Genomic DNA, 20,134 nt, shown 5'->3' on the forward strand with positions numbered 1-20,134 from the left:
ATTATTCAACAGCTACGAAAGTTATTTGCTATTCTGCCTGCCCAATAAGTTTAAAGCATGCAATGGGAAACTCAATATGAAACACATCTATCACTCTTCTAGAAGAGCAAAACCACATCTTTTAAATGAACTCTGTGTGCTTGAACATTACATTGGAAACATCCTAGAAAACCTCTCCTAATAACTCAGAACCATAAAACAAATATGTATGGGGTGGGACACGCTTTGTTTTTATTGAATGCTAATCCATGTTGCTCCTTCATACAAGTGGTCCTTTTTAACATTGCTGCATCATGCTGATAGTTTTGAATGGGCAGAGCTTCGGAGAATGCCCTGCTGTTATCATGCAGATTGCTTCTGCTACAGTTCTCCTGACTTTCACTGCCTCCACTGACATTTTGCTCCTGTGCTCAGTCCAGATGTCACTCGTCAATGGAAACATGTCACTCGTCAATGGAAACCGCCTTCTGGCGGTTCCCTCATTGCGAGAAGCAAAGCTACAGGGAACCAGGCAGAGGGCCTTCTTGGTAGTGGCGCCCACCCTGTGGAACGCCCTTCCAGCAGATGTCAAAGCGATAAACAACTACCTGACATTCAGAAGACATCTTAAGGCAGCCCTGTTCAGGGAAGTTTTTAACGTGTGATTTTACTGTATTTTTGGTTTTTATGGAAGCCGCCCAGAGTGGCTGGGGAGGCCCAGCCAGATGGGCGGGGTATAAATAATAAATTCTTCGTCTTCTTCTTCTTCTTCTTCTTCTTCTTCTTCTTCTTCTTCTTCTTTTGGAAACCTGGCAGTGCGCAACAATACTAGCATAAACTGAGTGTGGATGGTGGCATTTTAGGGAAAGGTGTTTTGTTTGTTTGTTTGTTTGTTTGTTTAATGAAAAACTTAACCATCTGTCATTGGTGAACTTTTTTTCTGTTGACATTTGAGTGGCAAAAGGGAAAAGAAAGAAGCCAAGCACAATGGTATTTACCCCAACTTCTTTACGTGGCAGCTCACATTAACTAAACCTATTTTGCCCTAAACTTAAGTACTCCACAAAAGCCTATGATCACATGAGAGTGATCCTCAGAAACACTTGGAACTAATCTTGGAATCTAATCTTGCCCTTTGGGGAATTAATTTGGGGAATTATTTTCAATATGTTAGACACTATAGTGCAAGAACTAGTCAGACTATCTAGAATACTGAAAATATGTTTTGTTCGTTAGGTGAGGCCCCCCCCTCTTTAGACATGTTTACAGTTGTTTACACTGTATAAATAAACTGAATACAAATTAAACAAAAACAACCTCCTGCCCATTCAAAAGTAATGTAAATTATAGCATACACATTTTTTTAAAATAAAAACCTTAAAAGCTGCAATATAATGAATCATTCTTGCTTCCAAATTAATTGCCTGCAAAAAACAAATATATTCCTTTTTTTAAAAAGACAGTCCTACAGATTCTTGGGTTATCCCTAGCATGTACATCGAGTTATAGGTTTATTTAGTATTTTGCATTAAGTACTAAGCATATTTCAAACTGGCAAACGTATTTGCTAAACAAGAAAGAAAATGACTTTTCTGTGATAATATCATGAAGCAGGAAAAAAATACCCTAACCAGTGCTATTAATTAAATCTGGAATATATCAAAGAGTACCTCACTATGTGCCCCCACTAACTGACATCTTTGGCCCCACCAATTATAGTGTAAAATGGAAGAAAGTGGAAGACAAAATTTTCTGTGACTTTCTCCATGGTAGCATCTGCCTCGTGGAATGATTCTGCATGGAGATCAGGTGAGTGCTTCCACCAGCAATTAAAAACATACCTCTTAACCTGAGGCTTTCCTGGCTAGTTTCTAATTGTGGTTCCTGGCCTTTGTAGCAACTATAGCAACTAATATAATAAATAATAATTCTTCTTCTTCTTCTTCTTCTTCTTCTTCTTCTTCTTCTTCTTCTTCTTCTGCTATGCGATTGTCTCCAATGTTAGTCATCCTCAGAGCAGACCCATTGATAGCTAAGGGACACAACTAACTTAGGACCATTAATTCCAGGGAGTCTGCTCTGAGTAAAACTTAGGTGTTTTTTATTTTGTTAAATATTAAATATTAATATTTTGTTAAATAAACTTAGGTGTTTTTTATTTTGTTTTATTGTTTCATTTCTTTGAAAGGAAAGACCCTATATAAATGAGTTTAATAAATTGGAAACTTGAATCCCATTACATATTGAATTCAAAGAGTTCCTGATATTTTATTTCTTTGAGAATCCAAAGAATGTCTAGGAACCCACTTGTCTTCCTTCAAGACTTGGCAGGTCAGTATATGTTCCTGCCTCGTGGTCAGTTTTCACTACGCAGGAGTCATGCACAGACACTTGTTAAAAGGAAATTACATGTGTAGCTGGAATATTTGTCATTCATCCAGAATCTAGACCTGCCCCACCAGACTTCCCTTACCACATGCCACTAACAATGTAGGGCTAATAATCCTGCATTCTGTATTTGCACATTATTCTCTGTGCATTGATGTGTTTTTGATGTGGTTTCTATCTGGGGTGAATGACTTCCCTAAGTAGCTGAGGTAGAAGAAATGTCAACTTAGATATCCGAGTACAATGTTTCTGATCAAGATTCAGCCTCGTGTAGGTCAGGAGGAAAGTCATTCAAGACGATTCACAGACAACAATAAAAAGGTTGAATTAAATCAATAATTTGCTATGAATTATTTACTAAGTTCCAGTTGCTACAAAATGATAATCGGGATACCTCAAGTATTGCCCAGTTTGGCAATAAGATCCTATTGGGGTGGGGGATTTGCAATCAATTTTGGGCCACCAATTTAAAAAAAGCCTTGTGAAACCTACTGATAAATAAGTAAAGCTCCTGTTATCAACTCCTTTCTTACATAAAAAGGGAAATTAAATGCAAATGTTGGTCAGTGTAAATGTAAGCCAAGGAAATGGTCACAGAAGTGTTGTGGGGATTATTCCACTGTTATACAAACTAATATTCTCTGACAGCATGAGTTGACATCTTTCCACCATTCTCCTGAACAGTATGGGAATTGATTTAGAACTGAGTTTTTCATAAACTGTGATTATTTAGAAGAAGTTAACTAGTATTAGGAAAATGTGGAGCAAATGGTACTGTCACTGCCTGTTAGCAAATCACTATATAGAATTTGTGTCATTAGCAATATTTGGACAAATGAATTGATGATATAGTAAAAGCAATCATTTGCATCTTGTATCGTGTTGACTTCCATCACTACATAAACTAGAAACCAGAATTTCTTAATTCATCAAATATGCATAGAACTTTGTGTGTAAAATTGTAACTTGGCACTTGGTCATTTTCACTTTTTTTAAAAAGGACAGATACAAAATATTTCATGCACAAGCCAGATGCCTCCTACCCATGGAAAGAGGACAAGTGGACAGTGCACCTCTCTTCACAGGAGTGAAGACCAGAAAGGGGGGGGGGAATTCTGACATAAGAAATTCATGGCTGCTGCCTGCTTCCTTCTTGCCCCCAGTGTCACACATTTGAGACTCATGCTCACATATTCCTCATTCTTACTGATCCACGTGCCTCACCTCAGGCAGAGAGGAGGAGCCAATTTCCAGTACTGCATAGTTTATTCCCTTTCAAGCATTTCGCTTCCATCCCAGACTCCCCTCATTCCCACCTACTGCAGAGAGCACTGAATCTGGATTCTACCCAGAATGTGTGTGTGTGTTATGAACATTTGGGAAAGCTAAAGAAGACAAACTAACTCAACAAAGATGCAAATGCTATTGAGAGATTATGATGGTGAGGTTTATATAGCCTCCTTTTGTCAAAAGACCACAGGGCAGTTTACAGCATAGGACACAGATGTCAATATACTACATAAAAATCAAAACAGTAATAAAACAAATGTAATAAGAAATACATAATAAAAAACAGGTTCTCAAAAGGAAGACAACTTTCACCTGGGAGCTTTCCTCTCCTCTTCCCACCCCACCCAGGGTCATCTTCACTTTCCTGCCTCTCTCTGCTTCCCATCTTGTATCTGCCACTTTCATGTGGGTACAGTCCTTGATCCCAAATAGTATTCCAGAAGGGGAGGCATCTCAGGAATAATTCCCTGTGTTATCTCCCCACTCAAAGTGCCCCCAAAGTTATGGGCATTGGCTGGAGGGTGGGCTGCCTACCCAGCTTCTCTCATCCTGAAATTCACCCTCAGGGTGTTTCAAGTCCAGTTTGCCGGTTCCGTGTAGAAACACTGTCTCATGCAGTGAGATTACTGTATTCCGTTTGTTTCCTTAATAACCTGGTTCTCAGCATACCTGTCATTGCTGCTAAGGTGCTGCTGCTCAATGTCTCTATCAAAGACCATTGGTATCTCTAGGAGCACCTCAAAGGTGCTGCTGCTGATGAAAAGAGATCCCAGAAGTAGTTATTATTATTATTATTATTATTATTATTATTATTATTATTATTATTTATATCCTGCCCTCCCCAGACATAACCAGGCTCAGGGCGGCTAACATCAAAATATAGATACATTAAAAAATAAAATTCAGCAATTGACTGAAATACAGCTTAAAATTTGATTAAAATCAAATAAGATCAGAAGGCAACCGTCAAATTATGACTATAGGGGTTGGGAACCTTAGGTACTCACCAGGCTCAGCTATTTATATGAGCCAGTGAGACAAATTAGAGAGGCCTCTTATATATAGGGTCTTGTAGGAGGAGAGGGGGTCAGACTGGGCCCCGACTAAAGGCCTGGCATGCCAGAAGAGGTGATCCCATAGGTCCTATAATAAGTAAAGCTGTTCTTTGTCTTGCTTGTGGAAGGGGAATCTGCTCTTGGTGGTTTAGGGTTAGCAGGGATTGCTCAGCTGACAACTGACCCACTAGCTGAAAGAACTGGCTCTTGGCCTTCAGTTTGCACCTCTGAGTGGTGGCTCCCAGCCAGAGGCGTAGTGTGGGGGGTGCAGGGGGGGCCTGCTGCACCGGGCGCAACATCTGGGGGGGGCACATGCTCACACTCGCAGCTCTCTGCCCCTACTAAAATCCACGGGTTAGGGGCGCAAATTACTTGCCTTGCCCCGGGTGCTGACAACCCACGCTACGCCACTGCTCCCAGCTAAATACCTGAGCAGTGGGAGGAAATCATGCCCTCAGGATACAGGCCAAGGTCTCCCAGGTGTTTCCATTCCTTCTGCTCCAGTCCTTCCCTCCAGCAGGCATCCTTCTGGGCAGTGGCTCCCAGCTAAATACAAACACTTAGCATTTATTTAGATAGCGCTCTTCAATTGTTCAAGCTGTGTTAGATACATAAATCCTATAACATAGGTTGGGATTATTATCTTCATATTCTAGAAGGGAATGAAAGTAAGAGATTGTGGCTTACCTAAAGCCTTATTCACATTTTACTCGTGTAACCTTGCTGTATTGATGGAGGCTTGGCAAAGGCAGGATTAGGGGCATGCGACAGGCTTGCCCACACTGGGCACCGATCCAAGAGGGTGCTGCAACAATGACTTAGTGAGGGGGTGCTGGATTCTGGTATTGCACAGGATGCTGCTGAAATTTGAAAGCCCAAAGTCCCCCCACTGGGAGTGGGGCTATGTTCTTAGTTTCAACATCATTAATCCTGTCTGCAGCAACTATGTGTTGTGCATGGTAGTGAGTATCTGCACCTTGCATCTGCACAGATGTGGAAGCTCAAGATGATCAGAACACCTGTGCAACCAGATGTCCCTTTTTGTTAGCAGCTTCTTATGCACTTGAATTCACTGCAGCCAACCACACACAACACAAGTGGCTGCAGAAAGAATTGTCTGGTGTGGGTGAAGCTAAAAGTTTTAGCTGCTCCTCCACAAACATGGCGAGACAACAGACCTGCTTTTGTTTCTTTTGCTACAAAAATATTCTTGTTATTGTAACATTTAGACTGTACAGGAATAGAAATTAATAAAATTAACATATTACATAAAAGAATGTTCACATGACTAGCGAATTCATAGCAGATATTTGAACCCGAGACTTTCTGGTTCACAGCTCAGTGCTGTAGCCCCTGGTTGTTGGTTGGCATCCATCTGTCTCAGGAGACAGTGGAAGAGTGCGCCTTTGGGAGTGAAGTCAAACCATTGGAGAGTTACAGCAGCTGCTGTGGCTGTAGAGACCAATGTGGGAGACATGCTTTGATGTAACTGGGGCAGATGATGTTGCCTGGTTGCGCTGATGCAGGTGTACTATGGCGTTGCTTCCCTCTGTGCTCCTGGAACGGCTTGTAATGCACACTCTTTTAACATAGCAGCTAAGAGATCAGGCTGTGAACCATGAAGTTCAGAAGTTCAGAGGCAAGCTCTTATTTCTCAGCCTCCTGCCACCCCTCACTGCAGTATTGATTTTACAATTTGGCCCTCATACTGTCAGCACTAAAGGAAATATTCTTTTGAATATGTGTGCTGTGCTCTCACCAGCTCTTTGGTACCTAATGTGCCAGCAATAAGCAACATCTCATAAATGGCTAGTGTTGTTATCAGCCCCGGAGCACTGCAGGAAAATTAGAACATTTAAAATGTTATCATTGGGCCAATTTCAGTTGGCCTTTGGGAGTAGACAAATTAAGAGCTAAGTAAGACACTACCCTATTCCCTCCTGCCCCGCCCCCAGACCAGCCACCTTCTGCCAAACCTGTCGCTGCAACTCGGTAGGTCGTGAAATGTGTGCACTGAGCATAAAGCCACAGAATTCTTGCAGTATTTACCATGTCACAAGATGGATGCAGAAATCACTGTGCCTAATTCTTGTTGACAAAAACGTTCACATGTATTGGCAAACAGTCAGCAGTAGTTGAAAAGAACAAAATAGAAATTTGCAAAGCATAGCTAGCAGCCAATAACTGTTTGCCTCCTTTTACCTAAAAGCAACTTAACGATTCCAGAGAGCTTGCGCCAGATAACTCTCCTTTCCATTGCTGTTTCACAATGTGCTTATTCATTAGATATGCAAAAGCCTTCCAAATCTGTTGCAGGTATTTTTGTGTTCCCAAATAGTGCAATTGCATGTTCAATATATTTGCACATATTTGATTTTTGCTATTCCTCATTATTTCATATTCAGAGCAACAAACAACTATTTTACTTTGTGTGGGATTGACATTCAACTGTTTCATTCATTTAAAATACTGAAACACCCAATTAGCTATTTCACACAGGCAGCTGACTTTGGTTGGTATTCCACTAACTTTTTCTCAGAGTAGAGTCATTAAAATTTATGAACATGACTAAGTTAGGTCCATTAATTTCAAAGCCTCTACTCTAAGTGAAGATTAGCTGAATACCACCCTATGGTTACATTAATTTATTGTAGATCAAATAATGCTTTTATAAAGCAATTGCTTATTTAGATCACTAGATATGTGCCTTTTAATTATTTTACTTTCCAGAATAGTACTAGTCTAATAGTATCTTTAGCCAATATAGTGGCCTTCAGGTGTTACTGGACTACAGCATGGGAAATGGTCAAGGGTGTTGAGAGTTGTAGTTCAACAACATCTTGAGGTCGCTGTGCTCTATCCATGAAAGATGTACCTTCAGCCTTTATACCTCTGGTCTATGGTTATTCTGACGCTTACGAAACATAGTATAAATTTAGTGCATGTTTGCACAAAACATTTACATCAGGGTTATATAACTATCAGAATTTTAATAGGAAATGGAAATGTAGGCTGCTATCTCACAAAAATGGCTTAATTTCCACAAAAGCCTACTCAGGAGGAAGCGATGCTGCTATTTGACAGCTCAGAGGTTGCTTACATTTCTAATTAAACAGCAATGGAGCTATGTGATTTTTTTTTCTGAACATGATCACAGATACTCTTTTTTTTCTTATTCATTAACATGTCCTTGGGCTAAGTCGGGTGGCAAACTTTTTTCAGCCTGAGAGCCACATTCCTTTGACAAGTCTTTCTTTGGGGGGGGGGCGATGATGATGATGATGATGATGATGATAATGATAATAATAATAATAATAATAATAATAATAATAATAATAATAATAATATACCACCAAAGATTACAAGGTGGTGTACAATGCCAGTGGTGGGCAGGGACAGAGACAGAAGTGGGCAGGGACAGAGGGACAGGGACAGAGACAGAAGTGGGCAGGGACAGAGGGACAGGGACAGAGATCGAAGTGGGCAATTCTTATCTTAGTCTTAGTACACTAGACTATACTGCAGTGATACCAAGGCAAGAGGTTTCTCCTCCACCCAATCTCCCAAACACTCTCCATCCAGGCAAGCAAAAAGCATTACCACAGTTCAATGATACAATGCAAGCAAGCAAAAGCACATAAGGAGGGAGAGATGTGCTAGTGAGGGACGTGGGCTGGAGAGGGTACATGCCTTGGGAAAGTCCTGGAAGGTCATGCCTGGGCTCTGATCCTGAGTGTCTCTGCCCTAGGCTAAGTCCTAGGACCTAGGTCAATTTAGGTTCTCTGGTACTACTAAATGTACAAATTAGATGCTGCGAGGTCAAAGCATCAAAGGCAATCACAATATGGTAATATAAATTGTTCAGGTTATAGAGGATTATATAAAATAAATGGCTTTAGGAAATCCATCCTAAATAAATGACAGCAGAGGTGACACAGTTTAAAACAGGTGGCAAATGCTACAAAGGTCAAAGAATAGTCAAACATTGATTGACTTGGGTTTTTTTGCCAAGAGAGTTGCACCTAAACTGTAGTAAAACCAGTGCTTTCCCCCCCTATAAACAACAACAACAATGTGTCTTATTTTCCTACTCATATTGAAATACTGCCCCTCAATGAGGCCAAATTTAAATTCACAAAATGTTTAGGGGTATGCATACGCCTGAGTCACCCCGGAAAAAAAGCATTGAGTAAAATGTTATTAACATTGTACTTTGAAGATTACGGTAATTATTATGGGATTGTGGCAGCAGACAGTTTGTCGCCATGTCCATCAATATTACAGTCTCTCCCTCCCCTCTCCTTTATAAGATTCAAAGTGCAGCTTCCTTGGTAAGACTTTACCCTCAGTCTAAACTGAAAGAAGTTCCCTTTTTTCCAACTAGAAGAAGGATCTAAGTATGGAATGGTATTCATTATTTGAAAATCTCTCTTTTCATATAGTTATTGTTAAGTTCTCATTATAACATCATTTCTATCACTGTTATCCATTTATCTATATATTATTATTTCATGAGAATAATTATAGATATGTAATATTTGTTTCGTACAGTTAATTGCAATCTATTTCTGGAGTCAATTTCCAAATAGAACTAAAAGATAAAGCATGGTAAACATATCCTCAACAGATTTAGGATTCATTATTTCCTGGTATTACGCCATTTAAACCCAAGGAAGGTCTCCTGGTCCTTGTACAGATGGGCGCACAGTGTATTTTCTTATTAGTTAAGAAAAAGGTTTCTGCCATCAACACTATGCTGCTGTTTTGAAAATCTTCACAATTGCTTGCCTTGTTTTAAAAAATTATATTTCTGCATAATGTTGCCGACAGCATGAAGCACTTCTGGCAAAATAATAGCATTCCTGTGAAACTCAAACACGTTTTCCCCCTTGCTTATCTTCCCTTCTTTAACTTGCCTGTAGGGGTCACTGTGAGACCATACTGACTGCCCATTCCTGAGCGGTTGCATTCCTTGCGCAATATCCTTTGCTTTTAAGTTGCCTCCTTGTTCTACACACAATCTGAACACTTTTGCCTCGGCGCTGTGGACGGCCCTGAATGAGGCTGTGTTCTCCTCTCTGCTTCCCTCAGATCATTGTTTAAAGCAAACAAGTAGGAAACAAAAAGTCTATCACTCCCTCCTTGAACCTTGACCAAGAGGCCACGGAATACTTACAAGTTTGCCTACCGCCCGTTACCAAATAATGCTCACCTTTCATAATATGCCTTAAAGGGCTCATGAATCATAAATATGAAGAACTTCGACATTCAGTATGGTTGGCAGCAGAAAACTGAAACATGTTAAGAATGCAACTAGCAGAAATGTTTTAAACCTTAAAATCACTGTTGGGGAGAGATAAATCATTTACAAGAGGCATTCTGAAATCTATATTAAAAAGTAAAGAAACTATACACAGAAGCTGCAGTACAAAGATTGTGCAGAGTTCCACTTTAAAAACCGATGCTGGTCTTGCAGAAATAAAAGTGGCAAAGTTTTTATAACTATTTTATTCCAGTGGTATGAAGATTGCTAAATTTGTGTGCTGCATGTGGCCCCTTATGCAAAATTCTGGTGATAGTTGGAAGGAATACCATTCAAGGCATTTGGCAAGTCTGCTAAAGGATCTCAATAAAGTTTCGCACATGCAGCTACACTACACCTGGAACAATGAGATGAGGAATAAGCTATTGGTTGATTTAGGCCACAGATGAAGCTGTCTTCAGGCATTCTTCTTACATCTTAAATTAACATGCAAGAGAGGGAATGGGTTGAATCGCTCACCTCCCCCAAGTGCACTGTATAGTCCCTTCCTCCCATGTGTAGAGGGGGCCTTCATGTGTGCAGCTGAACAGACAGAGGTCCGGGCCATGTGAGTGAAAATGTATGCACAAAGGCCTTCCTCTCCTTGCAGATGTTCACAATGCGTACATAGATGCCAAGGGAAGGGCTACTCCTCCCATATGAAAGGGGGCCATGGCTACTTGTCATGGCGCCCCCCTCCCCCCCGTAAGTAAATTTCATGCATCAGGAGGGAACTAGTCTAGATGTCCTTTGAGGCATCTTCCAACTCTGTGCTTCTAATAACTATAATATAGCAGGATTGGCAACAATCATAACACTATGTGGAATACAGTGGTACCTCGGGTTACAGATGCTTCAGGTTACATACGCTTCAGGTTACAGACTCCGCTAACCCAGAAATAGTACCTCGGGTTAAGAATTTTGCTTCAGGATGAGAACAGAAATCATGCTCTGGCGGCGCAGCAGCAGCAGGAGGCCCCATTAGCTAAAGTGGTGCTTCAGGTTAAGAACAGTTTCAGGTTAAGAACGGACCTCCAGAACGAATTACGTACTTAACCCGAGGTACCACTGTACTGCTAAATGCAGGACCCATCTCACCGCTATCCCCCCTACCTTAAATTAAGGTCATTAGTTTGGGTAATGTAATTATCACTATGCATTTAACTACATTTGCATATAGCAGCCTGTCCCAGGAAATCAGGGTGGCAGGCATCAGACTTTCCCCAGAGCAACCCTACAAGGTTGGATTGGGGTTGCAGCCCAGGTCGGCACTGCCATTTTTGCCATTTCCCCATAAAAATAGCTCAAAAACGTCTTTTTTGCAATTTTGCTCAACAGCTTTGAGGGGGAAAACAACTTTTCTGTCTGGATTTTAAACTGAAATATGGCAACCCTAGGAAGGATGCAATGCGAGGAGGTGACTGGCCCAAGATTCTTGGCCAAACAGGATTTTCACCCCATATCTTCATTGTCCAAACTAAAGATTCTGTTGACTGTTAAACATGCACTCATTGAGGAAATGTAATAAACAATTTTGAATGCAAATACTTCCCATTAATTGCTCCAATTGTTGTTGTTAAACTATTATTATTATTATTATTTTAAAAAACTTACCTCAGTAACTGCTACAGAAATATCTTGACTTTTTCCTGTATAATTCTATTTACTTTCTGGTTTCTGATTCCTATGGAACCTGCGATGAGAGAAGGCTTACATAAATATAATTATATTGGTCAAGAATATATCATTAAAATACTAGAAAAGAAAAGAAAAAGCTTTCCACAAACTATAATTTCAGCTGAAGTTTAGTATCCTTTACCTGATGTAATCTAAAAATAAATAAAACCATTTTATAATCCATTATCTGGCCTGACAAAGATTACGTTGTCATGGCAACAGTATCCCAGTATCCTTTTCAAAGTAATCAAAGAAAATGGTCGTTTACAGGAGCCCATATACGATAGACTAGCAATTAGAAAAATTAAAAAAGGATCATATCCGGGTTCTTATTGTGATTCACTTCTTACGCTGCCAAGGCTGGTTCACTATAGATTATGCAGCTTTAGTAGACCTCTATATGGCTGTGTTTATTATCCAGTCACGTGAATGGGCATAATAAAAAGGCATGGGTGGGATTATCTCATAGCCAGGTCAGGGGAAAATACAACTAAATGCCACTTGTGTTTATGTGCTCTGCACAAGCTGGTGACCAAAGTGGTTAGGATACCTTCCCAACGTTATTTTTCAGGTTGACATCATTAACCACCCCATTCCCCTCCTACCTCCTCCTTCCTACAAAACTATCCCTCTTCCTTTCCCCTTCTACCTAAGGCACTGGATCCAAAGGTAAGCAAGGCAGTGCCTCAGAAGCTCCTCAGGAGTAAATGCATTCCCAGATTTTGTTGCTTGCTTAGGACTTAAAAACTGCATGTAGGTTAGAGGAAGCTGGCTTCCGGTTTGCCGTGAGGGGAGAAGGAAGCTGGAGCCATTATTGCGGTGACCTGGCTGCTAACCTTTTGGAGTTTGGGGGTAGCTCAGAGACAATGAGCATCTGAAAGAAGTTCCTGGACCAAGACACTGAGGGGTCCCGCAGCCACCAAAGCAAGCTTCCAACAGGCCCACTCGGTTTCATCAGGAGCCAGGTTGCCTGGCAATTGAGCCTCAGTAGCTGGACTCTAACACACTCCAGCAGTAGGTTGCCTCATCGTTCCTCTCTCTGGAGTGGTCAATTTCCCCAAAATTTAACCTAAGGAACAAAAGGATTAATTTTGAATTCTTTTAAATTATTGGATCTATTTGGTGTATTGACTGGAGAACAGAAAAAGGGAGTCTTCTCCAGAAATGGTTGCTGCCCTGCATGGAAGAAAGAAAGAAATTATTATTATTATTACGCTGTATTGTTTTTAATACTTGATTGGGAGCCGCCCAGAGTGGCTGGGGAGACTCAGCCAGATGGGCGGGGTATAAATAAATTATTATTATTATTATTATTATTATTATTATTATTATTATTATTATTATTATTAAAGGTAACAAAAAAGTCTGTCGTTGGAAATAAAGGAAGCGGGTAGGGTGGTCAAGTTGAAAAGCTTAAGTGACTGATCTTTAAGACTCCCCTTCCCCCCGCCTGTGACTTACTGTCTATAACCACCTGTATATTTTAAAGGGCAGACGGTTATAACTTCCTCCTTTTCTTTTTCTTTTTCTTCTTCTTCTTTTGCTCTCAAGAGGGGAGGGAAGAGGAAAGACTGTAAATTGTTGGTGCACTTTCACTTTTTATCCTCCCCTTACTACGTTTTGTTTTTCTTTTATTTCCTGCTATTAAGCCTACCCTAACTGGGTGTATACCCCCTGAATTATAATAAGAACTTTTGAAGAACTCATTCAGTGATCCCTGAAGAGATCTGCTTTCTTTCTTTTTCTTTCTGGTTTTTTCTTTCTATTTTGTGGCATGGAGGTACATCTAACTTTTAAATATAACTTCCTGCTTGGACTTTGTGGCTGACTGAACAGGAAAGTTGGACTGTGATGATGATGATGATGATTATTATTATTATTTATTAGACTCCTGTGTAACGATTATTGGGACTGCTTTGCTTTCTCCTTCCTTCCTTTTGACTGGAAATTCTTCTGTGCTTAATTGACTGAGATTTGAATTGTTGCATTGGCTGGCACACAGTTTGTGGATTACAGTAACCTGAATTGCTTTTTACCTTTTCTTGATCATTGGATTATATATATTTTTTTAAAAAAATTCTTTATTTTCTCCTTCCTTTGGATTTGGGATTTTCTTTCTATTGGACTGCAACTCATTCCTAGGGTTGTTCATTCGGAAAAACAAAACTGACAGGAAAGTCCTGTGACTTGATTTTTAGACATAACAAAAATAACTTCAAGAATTTCACCCCACCTGGTGGCCAGAAAAAGCTACTGCATCCAATATAAAATTCTTGTTGACTTTTTCTTTTTTCCTTTTGGGAAATAAAATAATGAATGGCTTCACAAAAGAAAATCTGGCACAGATGCGTAGCCAGTCAAGGAAAGGTTCCCTTCAAGAGGGGGAATACAAGATGGACCTTGTGTGGAAGTAATGATGGAAATGCAGAAAGATCTTCAAAGTCGCACTAAGGTGGTGGGTGAATTATCAACAGAAATAAAGACATTTGCAAGTAACACAAGTAATTTGGAGAAAACAGTGCAAACCCTTCAAGATGCAATGCAAAGAAATAAAGGGGGGGATAAAAAAAATAAGGAGAGAACAGGAAAAGATAGAAGGAGAAGCTGCAACTCAGGAATTGATGGCGGATAATTTGGCTCTAATTGAATTAAAACAAAAAGAGATGCTTTTGAGATTTAAATCCATGCCTCACCAACCAGACGAAGTAATATGGGATAAAATAATTGCAAGCATGCTAGAGATGCAAAAACAGGATCTGGCTATTGATCGTGTATTATGGGTTAAATCTCCATATGCTAAGAAAAAGAGAAAAAAACTTCCAGGTGACTGTCTGGTTCTTTTTAACTCAAAGATAGAGTGCTTCAGATATATTATGAGAAAGGTCTTGAAATAGATGATGAAAGGATCATAATTTTAAGAGATCCCTGTAAGACTATTGAAGGAGGGTTACAAATTTTTGACGAAGGCCCTTAAAAAGAAAAATTATCTGCATTAGATGGGAATTTTCTGAAGGAATTTCCTTTACCTATTAAGGCAAAAACCAGAGGTGTGTGGAACCAATGAAAGCACATGCCTTTGTGAGGAGATATATATATACAGTATGGTGAGATTCTGGCATTCAGCATGGAGAAGAAGGGGGGGAAGGGAAGGAAGAAGGAAGAGGAGAAAGAAGGGGATAAACGATAAAGTAGGAGGGGAGCAGAAGCAAATAGGAACTGTGTGAAATAATCTTAAAGAAAAACAAGAAATAACAGAAAATGGATCTTAGACTATCTTTATGAAATGTAAATGCAACAAAATGAAAAGGAACAAAATAGCGCATATATTGAACAAACAGAAATTAGATATCGTTTGTTTGCAGGAGAAACATATAAACAGAAAACATAGAAGACTATTAATCAGCAAAGGTCTGGGACAAGAGTTTATCTCTTCTGATAAATCCCAAAAGAGAGGGGTAGTGATGTATGTTAATCCTAAATTAGACCCTAAATTAATCTTGAAAGATGAATAAGGTAGAATTATGAGTATGGAAGTGAGACTAGATGGAGAATCAATTATTGTAGTGGGGATTTATGCCCCTAATGATAAAAAAACTGTTTGTTAAAAAAAGAATATGGTAGAGAAATTGTTGATTTGCGTGACAGTAAAATAATGATGATGGGTGACTTTAATGGGGTTACATCCCCTTATCTAGACAGAACTATTCAGAAAATAGATTCCAAAGAAGGGAAATTACCAAATGGATTTTTTGACATTGTGTCAAATTTTGATTTAATTGATTTACAGCGTGTTTAGTATCCATTAGAATGTGAATTCGCTTTTTTCTCAAATGCTAATAATCTTCAAGCAGAATAAATCATCTTTAGGCCTCAAAACAATTAACAACAAAGGTAAAAAAGGTTGAGATCCAACCAAAGACATTATCCAATCAAAATGTCGTGTGTGTGTGTGTTTTACAATTTCAAATAAACATTTTACATCCTTAAGATATCAATGACTTCCCTTCTTTTCTTTCCATGGTTCATTTTACATATCATAAATCCATGCATATTTTACAAAAAATATACCAATCAGTTTTCCATTATTGCATCCATCAAAACTTTTTTACACTGTTGAATTTATCTTAATGCTGCCAGCGTTTTCAGCTGTACACAATTATTTTCCGTATACAGTGGTACCTCGGGTTACAGACGCTTCAGGATACAGATTCTGCTAACCCAGAAATAGTACCTTGGGTTAAGAACTTTGCTTCAGGATGAGAACAGAAATTGTGCGGCTGCAGCGGGAAGCCCCATTAGCTAAAGTGGTTCTTCGGGTTAAGAACAGTTTCAGGTTAAGAACGAACTTCCAGAAAGAATTAAGTTCTTAATCCGAGGTACCACTGTTCTCAATAAACCTTTTCCAATCTCCTTTAAACATATATTCTTCTTGTTCTGTTATTTCTATATATTAGTTTGCAAATTGTGCATATTCTGTCAACTTAAGTTGCCAGTCTTCTGTGATTGGGACCTTGCTCATTTTCCATTTTTGAGCTAAAAAGCACTGCTGGCCACAGTCATTGCATACATAAACAACATTTTCTGACATCTGGAAATTTCATTCTGAATTATCCCCAACAGAAAGGACTCTGGGGTTGTTGTTGTTTTTTTGGGGGGAGTACTTTTAAACATTTTTTAAAATTCATTATAAATCATTTTACAATACTCTCTTACCCTTTTACATGTCCACCACATATGAAAGAACGTTCCTTCCACCTCTTTACACTTCCAGCACATATCTGCTTCTGTCTTGTAAATCTTAGCAAGCCTACTCAGAGTTAAATACCATTTGTGAATCATTTTCAAGTAGTTCTCCTTCAAAGAATAACATGCTGTAAACTTCTAGTCGCTTCTCCAAAATTTCCCCCAGGTTAAAATCTATATTGTGTCCTATATCTATCACCCAGTGTGTCACTGGAGCTTTAAATAGCCCGTCTTTTGTTTCCCATTCTTATAGCAGGTTATACATTTTGGACAAAAGTTTATCTTTGTTTTGTAGGACATCTTTTTTGAATTGTGAGCTTTGGTCCAAGAAACCATTCTTTCTATCTGATTTAAACATTTCATGTAACTGATTGTATTACATTCAGTCCATAAAATGGCTCCTTACGTTTTCCATTGATTTCACTTTGGATGTCTGCCCTCCCCCCCCCCCCCGAAGTGCAGCAATTCCCTGTAAGTTGCTCACTATCTATCCATATTAACTCTCTTAATTGTAATCACCTTGATAGGAGATAGCCATAAAGGTGTTTTCTTTTCCAGCAGATTTTTATATTTCTCCCAAACTCTGTACAGATTCTTCCTAAGGATATGATTTGTAAAACTTTTATAAATTTTCGCCTTCCAAAAGAAATGCATGCCAGCCAAATTTAAAATCATGACCTTTTAAGTCCAGGATGTCTGCATTATCCAATGTAATCCATTCTTTTAACCAACATAAGCAGCCTACCTCATAATACATTTGCAGGTCTGGCAGGGCAAAGACTCCACTTTCTTTTATAGCTATCATAATATTATATTTAATGGTTGGCTTTCCCCCTGCCAGATGAATTTAGAAATATCCTTTTCCCATTATTTGAAGCAGCCTGAAGTATTTACAGTTGGCATTGATTATACTAAAAACTGCATTCTGGGCAATAGATTCATTTTAATGACTGGGATTTTATCTAGCAGGGAGAGCTTCATTCTCTCCCAGATTTCCAACTGGAGATCACAATTCCATCTTGTTGATAATAGTAGGTGAGAAATGTTCTTCGTTTAGATGGAGGTTGAATGATGAGATACTGCAAAATGAACAAATTGTTAATAAGGGGCAACATTCCCTGCAAGAATTTTTTTGACCTCAATCTAAATAAAGAAACTGATCTAGTGTGGTTTGGGGTGTCAATAAGGCAGTGATGAGAGGTTTTCTAATTCAACAAAACATTTTTTTCAAAAAAGAAAGGAAGGGGAGCAGGAGATATTAGATCCTTTAATGACTAAAGAGCTAATTGTAAAACCAGAGGATAAATATGTGTGCCAAGCTATTAATTATTGCAAGCTCAATTCTCGATGCTAGTTAATCAAGAGATTGAGAGGAAAATTAAATTAATGAAACAGAAAAACTTTGAATTTGCCAACAAACCTGGTAAAATGCTAGCATGGCAACACAAAAGAGAAAGAAAGAATTATACAATAAATAATTATTGTTGATGAGGATAAGTATCTGACTAGCCCAAAAGAGATAAGAAAAGCATTTCAAATTTTGTATACTTCTTTATATTGTTGTGAGAAGGAGGACATTAAGAAAATGTACTCTTATGTAAGTGACTGTAGTATACCCTGAGTGTCTAAAGAAAACCAGCTAATCTTGACTGCACCAATATCAATTTTGGAATTGCAGGTCACAATAAACCAGATGAAGATGGGCAAAGCACCAGGACCAGATGGACTGACCACAATTTATTATAAAAAGTTTCAGGATGCACTTACAGAAAGGACACTATGAATAAAATTTTGGTATCTGGTGCAGTTCCAACTTCCTGGAAAGATACATTTATTACTTTGATCCCTAAACAAGACAGTGACCTAACAAAGACTAAAAATTACAGACCTATTACTTTATTGAATTGTGACTATAAACTATTTGCCACAATTTTGGCTGATAGATTGAAAAGGACATTGATTGAGTCAGTCCACAGAGACCAAGCTGGTTTTATACCAGGCCGACAAATGAAAGATAAATCTATTTCCAGATTTTGTTGCTTGCTTAGGACTTAAAAGCTGTATGTAGGTTGGTGTCACACACATGGCAGACTACAATGTCCAGCTGTTGCAATGTGTTCTGCTTTGCCAGCTTTGCCTGTTAGTTTACTGACAATTTAAAATCCATACCATTCCTTATTTATTCTTATTAGTTTAACTAATAATAGAAGTAGAGCATTAGGTGATTAAACTGTAAACGGCATTTCCGTGCGCTGCTCTGGTGTCGGTGTTCCGTTGCCCCAGAAGCAGCTTAGTCATGTCTGCGGAGCGGACAAACGCTAGCTCCCTCGGCCTGTAAAGCGAGATGAGCACCTCAACCCCAGAGTTGTCTGCAACTGGACTTAACTGTCAGGGGTCCTTTACCTTTACCTTTCAAAACTTCAAAAACAAATTAGTAAAGGTAAAGGGACCCCTGACCTTTAGGTCCAGTCGTAGCCGACTCTGGGGTTGTGGCGCTCATCTCGCTTTATTGGCTGAGGGAGCCGGCGTACAGCTTCCGGGTCATGTGGCCAGCATGACTAAGCCGCTTCTGGTGAACCAGAGCAGCACACGGAAACACCGTTTACCTTCCCGCCGGAGCGGTACCTATATATCTACTTGCACTTTGATGTGCTTTCTAACTGCTAGGTTGGCAGGAGCAGGGACCGAGCAACGGGAGCTCACCCCATTGCGGGGATTCGAACCGCCAACCTTCTGATCGGCAAGTCCTAGACTCTGTGGTTTAACCCACAGCGCCACCCACGTCCCCAAAAACAAATTCTTAGCCTCCTATTTTAATAGATTCCTGTTTGAGATTCAAATTTATTGTGGCCTCGTTTTTCATTCAGTGAAAAAAGCTTGTTCTCATCAACACCGAATGTGTCGCCAACAGGGGTAAGGAAAGGGTGTGGCTATTGGGCACCTTATTGCTACCCCCTCACACATTCACTTAATGCATGTGGAGGTTTACCCTTTTCATAAAACTCCCCGTTGTTCCTCAACCAGATGCCTATCAAACGTTTTGATCTAGAACTTGGATCACCGTGAACAATTGGTTATGTTGACTGGAGTAGATAGCAACTGTAGTACAAAATCTTGTGAGATGGCTGCATGTTTGAATTTACATCAAAATGCAAGAGAACCCAGAAGCTCTATTTCCAGAGAATAGGGATAGCAGGTCCTTTCATGGACGCTTTCGCATTGGGGTTTATACCAACCACAATATTTGGATTAAATCCCAGTTAAGTGCATTAGAAAACAGCTCACTTCACTCTGACATGCATCAAAGGCTGTTCCATTTGTCTTCGGGTCCAAATCCAAATTCCGTTTTGCAAAAAATGAACCTTTGTGCCTCCCTCATTTAGAATTATGGGGAATTTAAACGCAACAACTCTAACTCACCCCTTCCTTTTTCATGGAATTGGGTTAAATTTGCAATTAGTAGTTCCTCCTAGGTGGATAAAGTCTGTTGCAGTGCAGACCAAGAGTTCCAGGTGTTTTGTGTCTTTAAACTGTATTTAAAACAAAAAACAAAACAACAGAAACCAGGAACTGTATGTAGCATTTTTAGAGCATAGTTGCTAATGATGCGTTTAGTGTCATATCTAGTCTGATCCTTAAGCAATACATCCCAAAAGACAAAAATAGAAACTGATTTATCGGGGTCAAGAAAGAGGAAATA

Source organism: Podarcis melisellensis, assembly GCF_964234715.1.
Source record: "Podarcis melisellensis genome assembly, chromosome: 4".
NCBI classification, from domain to species: Eukaryota; Metazoa; Chordata; class Lepidosauria; order Squamata; family Lacertidae; genus Podarcis; species Podarcis melisellensis.